A 6,000-nucleotide genomic window follows, 5' to 3' on the forward strand; every position below is an offset into this window, starting at 1 on the left:
GCTCGTTGGGTAAAAGATGCAGCGTCCAAATTGATGGCATTGCAGTCATGCAGTAACAAGGCGTCAAGCATGGTCGTCACTTCGCGGCCATGAAGGAGACTGAACGGCGTCCTTCGTGTAGTTTCTTGCTTCGCTTTATTATAGGCAAACGTGATGTACGGTGGAATGTCGTCCCAGTTCTTGTGATCCACGTCAATGTACATACTAACATGTCGGCAATAGTCTTGTTGAGGTGTTCTGTTAAGCCTTTCTTTTGTGGATGATAGGAAGTGGCTTTCCGATGGGCTGTTCCACTGAGCTCAAGCACTGTCTTCCGGAGCACGGCCGTGAAAGTGGTACCTGGATCTATTATAATTGCCGGAGCACCGTGCTTCAGAACGATATTTTCTATGAAGAATCGTGCGGTTTCAATGGCAGCACCACTTCTCAAAGCCTTTGTTTCCGCGTAGCGCGTAAGATCATCCATGGTGACTAATACCCACTTGTTGCCAGCATGGGAAGTCGGATATGATCCGAGGAGATTCATTCCAATTTGGGCAAAAGGTACCATAAGCACTTGAACCGGTTGTAATAGTCCAGCTAGTTTTAACGGTGGCGATTTCCGTTGTTGGCAATTGAGGCACGTGCGCACGTAATGTTTCACAATAGCAGGAAGTCTTGGCCAGTAGTATTTTTGTTGAATTCTGGCCAATGTGCGTGTGTATCCGAGATGACCGGACGTTGGCTCATTGTGGCAAGCACTACGTATCTCCTCACGGATTGACGTCGGAATGACAAGTAGGTGGGTGCTTCCTATGGAAGAAAAGTTATTTTTACAGAGAATACCACTACGTAGGCAGAATGATGGCAGGCTGCTTGCAAATCTTCTAGGGATGGTTGTTGTCTGGCCACTCAAAAATTCAATAAGGGGAAGTAATTCGCTGTCTTCCTTGTTGACGACTCCTACAAACTCCATGTTGTCATCTTCTGTGTCATCGTCACACTTTATCGGTGACCTTGATGAGCATGATGATGATGTTTGATGTTTTATGGCGCAAGGGCCATTTCACGGCCAAAGAGCGCCAGTTCATCTTACTAAAAACATGGACAATGATTGTGATAAGCGGCTGTATAAGGGCCATAAAATTCCTCGCGGTAAGGCGGGTAAAAACATACAAGTAATAAAATCATGACCATGTCGTGAAAGGTGTGTGCGGTGTGAATAGATGACAAAAGTTGGTGATAATAAAAGACGATGGTGGATTTGTATGGCATTAGCACAAGTGCCTCACACGTTCATACCCTTGCGTCCAAGGGCCGTGAGGCAAGTGCTTTCTTGTGTAACCACCGCAGCAAAAACCTCTCTGGAGAGGTCATGCTACGGGATGCCCGGGTATATGATGTGAAAACTATGAATTTCTTTAAAAAACGCTAACAATGATTTGTGACTAAAAAGCGGTTCCCTACCGACGAACATTGCCGGGTGCAAAGGTATATGTTGTCGGTAGGGTAATGGAAAGTGTTGTTTTCTTACAGTGTCCAATTGTTTGCACTCAATTAAAATGTGAAGGACTGTCAATACTTCACCACATCTGTTACACAATGGTGGATCGCCACCGGACAAAAGGTGTGTGTGTGTCGTGTATGTGTGTCCTATCCTGAGTCTCGTTAGTATTACCTGTGTATGACGCGATTTCGATACAGGCAGCCAATGACCAAGGTGTGGCTTAATAACGTGTAGTTTGTTTTGTGTGTGTGTATCCCACTTGCTCTGCCAGTATACTCTGAGGTTTCGTTTGAGAGACGGCTTAAGATCAACGGCCGGGATTGATATGGGTGTAGGGGCAGTGCTTTTATGGACGGATGCAGCGAGCTGATCCGCCCTCACGTTGCCTTAAATCTCACGGTGCCCTGGCACCCAGCACACTACAACATGTTGTTTGAGTGTGTATAGTGTGCATAAAATGGAGTAAAGTGAGACAAGGACTGGGTTTTTGTGTTTTTTAAGAGTGTGCAGAGCCGTTACTACACTGAGGGAGTCTGTATAAATTACTGCTTTTTGTATTTGTAATTGCTTGATGTGTTTAGCCGCCACAAGTATCGCGTAGGCTTCCGCTGTGAAGATACTTGTGCCTGGATGTAGAGGGCCAGCATCCGAAAAGGATGGGCCGACAGCAGCGTAGGACACAGAGGAGTTAGACTTGGAGGCATCTGTAAAGAACTCAGGACGTGTGTATTTGTGTTGAAGTTCCAGGAAGTATGTTCGGATATGGGCAATAGGCGCATGTTTTGTAACTTCAAGAAAGGACACATCACAGTCTATAGTCTGCCACTGCCACGGTGGCAGATATGCTACAGGAGCCATTAAACTATGTTCAAGTGAGACTCCAGTTTCCTCAGCTAGACTTTTCAGGCGAACTGAGAAGGGCTGCCTCATCGAAGGCCTGTTTTGAAACAGAATGGAGCTCGACAAATCAATAATAGTGGAGTATGAGGGGTGCTTCTTATCTGCTTTCACCTTAAGGAAATAAACAAAGGACATGTAAGTTCTCTGCAGATGAAGCGACCATTCATTCGACTCAACATAAAGGCTTTCTACGGGGCTGGTGCGAAAAGCACCCGTAGAAAGGCGGATGCCCAAATGGTGCACGGGGTCCAGCATCTTCAAAGCACTTTGTGTTGCAGACTGATAAACAATGGCCCCATAATCTAAGCGGGTGCGAATGAGGCTTCGATACAGATTCATGAGACATTGCCTGTCACTACCCCACGTAGTACGTGACAACACTTTTAAAACATTCATGGCTTTTAAACATTTTGTTTTTAGATACTTGATGTGCGGTACGAAGGTCAACTTGTTGTCCAAGATTAATCCTAAGAATTTATGCTCCACATTGACAGACAGACGTTGACCGTTCAGTTCAATGTCAGGTTCTGAGTGCATGCCTCTCTTTCGGGAGAACAAGACACACGTGCTCTTTAGTGGGTTCAGTTGGAATCCGTTTTCCTCTGCCCATTTGGAGACCTTGTTTAAACCTAACTGAACCTGTCGCTCACACATGGCCAAGTTGCATGACTTGAAGCCAAGCTGAACGTCGTCGACATATGTATAATAGAACATATTGCGGGGAATGGACAAGTGCAAAGAATTCATTTTAATAATAAAAAGTGTGCAACTAAGCACACCACCTTGTGGCACGCCTGTTTCCTGGACAAATGTTTGGGAGAGCACACTGCCCAGACGTACACGGAATGTCCGGTTTGACAGGTAACTTTCGATTATATGAAACATTCTTCCGCGCACACCAAGGTGGGACAGGTCTCTTAGAATTCCGTAACGCCATGTAGTATCATAAGCCTTTTCGATATCGAGGAACACAGAGAGGAAATATTGTTTATGGACGAACGCGTCTCTGATCTGTGCCTCGATACGAATAAGGTGGTCTGTGGTGGATCTACTTTCTCGAAACCCGCACTCAAATGGGTCGAGCAAATTATTTGTTTCAAGAAAATGTACAAGTCGGCAGTTTATAATTTTTTCGAAGACTTTGCACAAGCAGCTTGTAAGTGCTATAGGCCTAACACTCGAGGGTAAAGAAGGGTCCTTGCCCTCTTTCAAAATGGGAATAACAATAGCCTCTTTCCAGGAGGTAGGAATAGTGCCAGAAGACCAAATAGCATTGTACAAACAAAGTAAGGTTTTTCGGGTTTCGTTTGGTAGGTTTTTTAACATTTCAAACATCACACGGTCAGAACCTGGGGCAGAAGTACTGCAGGAGTTTAGAGATGTTTGGAGCTCAGCTAGATTGAAAGCTTGGTTATAGGCCTCGTATCTAGTGGATTTGTGTTCGAGTTTCTGCTTTTCTATTCTTGTTCTGTATTTTTGGAAAGTGTCAGTATAGTGGGACGAGCTGGATACCTGTTCGAAGTGTGCACCGAGGAAGTTTGCCTGATCTTCCAAGGTATCACCCTGAGTGTTTACGAGTGGAAGTGTGTATACTTGTTTTCCTGCTATCCTACCGACCATGTTCCAGACTTTAGCCTCCTGTGTGTATGAATTAACCCCTGATAAAAACTTCTGCCAGCTTTCTCTTCTGGCCTGCCGACGCGTTCTCCTGCCTTGAGACTTTATTTTCTTGAAGGTTTCAAGATTTTCGGCTGTCGGTGAGTGCCGAAGCAGCCTCCAAGCTCTGTTTTGCTGTTTGCGCGCGTTTCGGCATTCAGAATTCCACCATGGCACACATCGTTTTCCAAGGTGTCCATTTGTTTGTGGGATGCATTTTGTTGCAGCATCAATCAAAAACGTTGTGAAGTAGTTCACAGCAACATCAATGTTCAAAGTACAGATGTCATTCCAACCTAGACAAGCGATAGTATGAAACTGTTCCCAGTCGGCTCCGTTTATGAGCCGCTTGGGAACACGTGGTGGACACTCAGTTACTGTCGTTGTGCTCAAAACTACGGGGAAGTGGTCACTTCCGTACAGATTACTGACGACTTTCCACTGGAGTAGAGGCACAAGAGATGGAGATACTATGCTCAGGTCTATGGAGGAGTAGGTGTTATTAGCGAGGTTATAATAGGTTGGTTCTTTTCGATTTAGGAGACACGCGCTCGACGAGATAAGGAACTGTTCGATCAGTCGACCTCGCGCGTCATACCGAGAGTCACCCCATAACCTGCTATGTGCATTAAAGTCTCCAAGGAGAACATAAGGCTCCGGAAGTTAATCAATTAGAGAGTGTAAATCGCGTTTTTGGAGCTGATAGCTAGGAGGAATGTAAATACTGCAGATTGTGATCAGTTTATCAAAAAGAACCGCTCGAACAGCCACTGCCTCAAGGGGTGTTTGGAGTTGTGTGTGCATGCTATTCCTTGATTCACTATGATGGCAACACCTCCGGATGATGTCATAGCATCAACACGGTCTTTTCGGAAAATAACATATTTACGAAGAAAATTTGTGTGCTTTAAATTAAGGTGTGTTTCTTGTACACACAGCACTTTTGGCGAGTGTTCATGTAAGAGTTCTTGGATGTCGTCAAGGTTTCTGAGAAGGCCCCTGACGTTCCAATGTATAATTTGAGTGTTCATGGTGAATGTTAAATAGTGCTGTGTGTACGAAAAGCGAGTGGCTGCTTAGACGGGGAGTTTGAGTTCACTTAACAGGGCCATCACCAGGCCCTGTTATTTGCTTTTTTTGTTTTCTTGGCGCGCTCCAAGGAGCCACGCCGCTCTTTCGGCACCAAGGGTGCCGATGTATCCATTGCCTCCTCGGAGGCACTGGATGCCCGCACATGCGGGCTGTTAGTTCGAATTTTGGGCCTCGCCTGGTGAGGGGAGGCCTTGAGACCCGAAGACTCTGGAGTCTCCGGTCTCTGTTTGGGAGTAGGCGGTGTAGCCTGGGCTACAGCCGCCTTGGGGGCAGGTGCCACAGCCGACGGCTCGCTCTGCGCAGGCCGAAGGGGTGGCGAGGGCTGGTGCGGCGTTGCCCCCTGACGCGCCGCATCAGCATATGTTGCGCCGTAAAATGGCGACACTCTTCGTCTTGCTTCTTTGAATGTGATGTTTTCTCTGACTTTAAGAGTGATGATTTCTTTTTCTTTCTTCCAGTTAGGACACGAACGCGAATACGCGGCGTGTTCCCCGTCACAATTCACGCAGTGAGGCGTGGTAACACAGTTATCAGATGGGTGGCCGCGGCCACCACATCTTGCACAAGTTTCCTGACCACGGCAGTTCTGCGAACCATGACCAAATCGTTGACATTTATAACACCGTCTCGGATTGGGAATGTAGGGACGGACAGAGAGTTTGATGTAGCCTGTGTCTATAGATGAAGGCAGTGTGCTAGATGCAAAAGTGAGTATTATATGTTTGGTAGGTATTTCTTTGTTGTCACGTCTGATGACGATTCGTTTCACATCCGTGACATTTTGCTCTTTCCACCCTTCAAGCAGTTCCTGTTCAGACATTTCAAGAAGGTCTGCTTCTGAAACTACTCCGCGTGAGGTGTTCATT

Source organism: Rhipicephalus microplus, chromosome 7 (assembly GCF_043290135.1).
Source record: "Rhipicephalus microplus isolate Deutch F79 chromosome 7, USDA_Rmic, whole genome shotgun sequence".
NCBI classification, from domain to species: domain Eukaryota; kingdom Metazoa; phylum Arthropoda; class Arachnida; order Ixodida; family Ixodidae; genus Rhipicephalus; species Rhipicephalus microplus.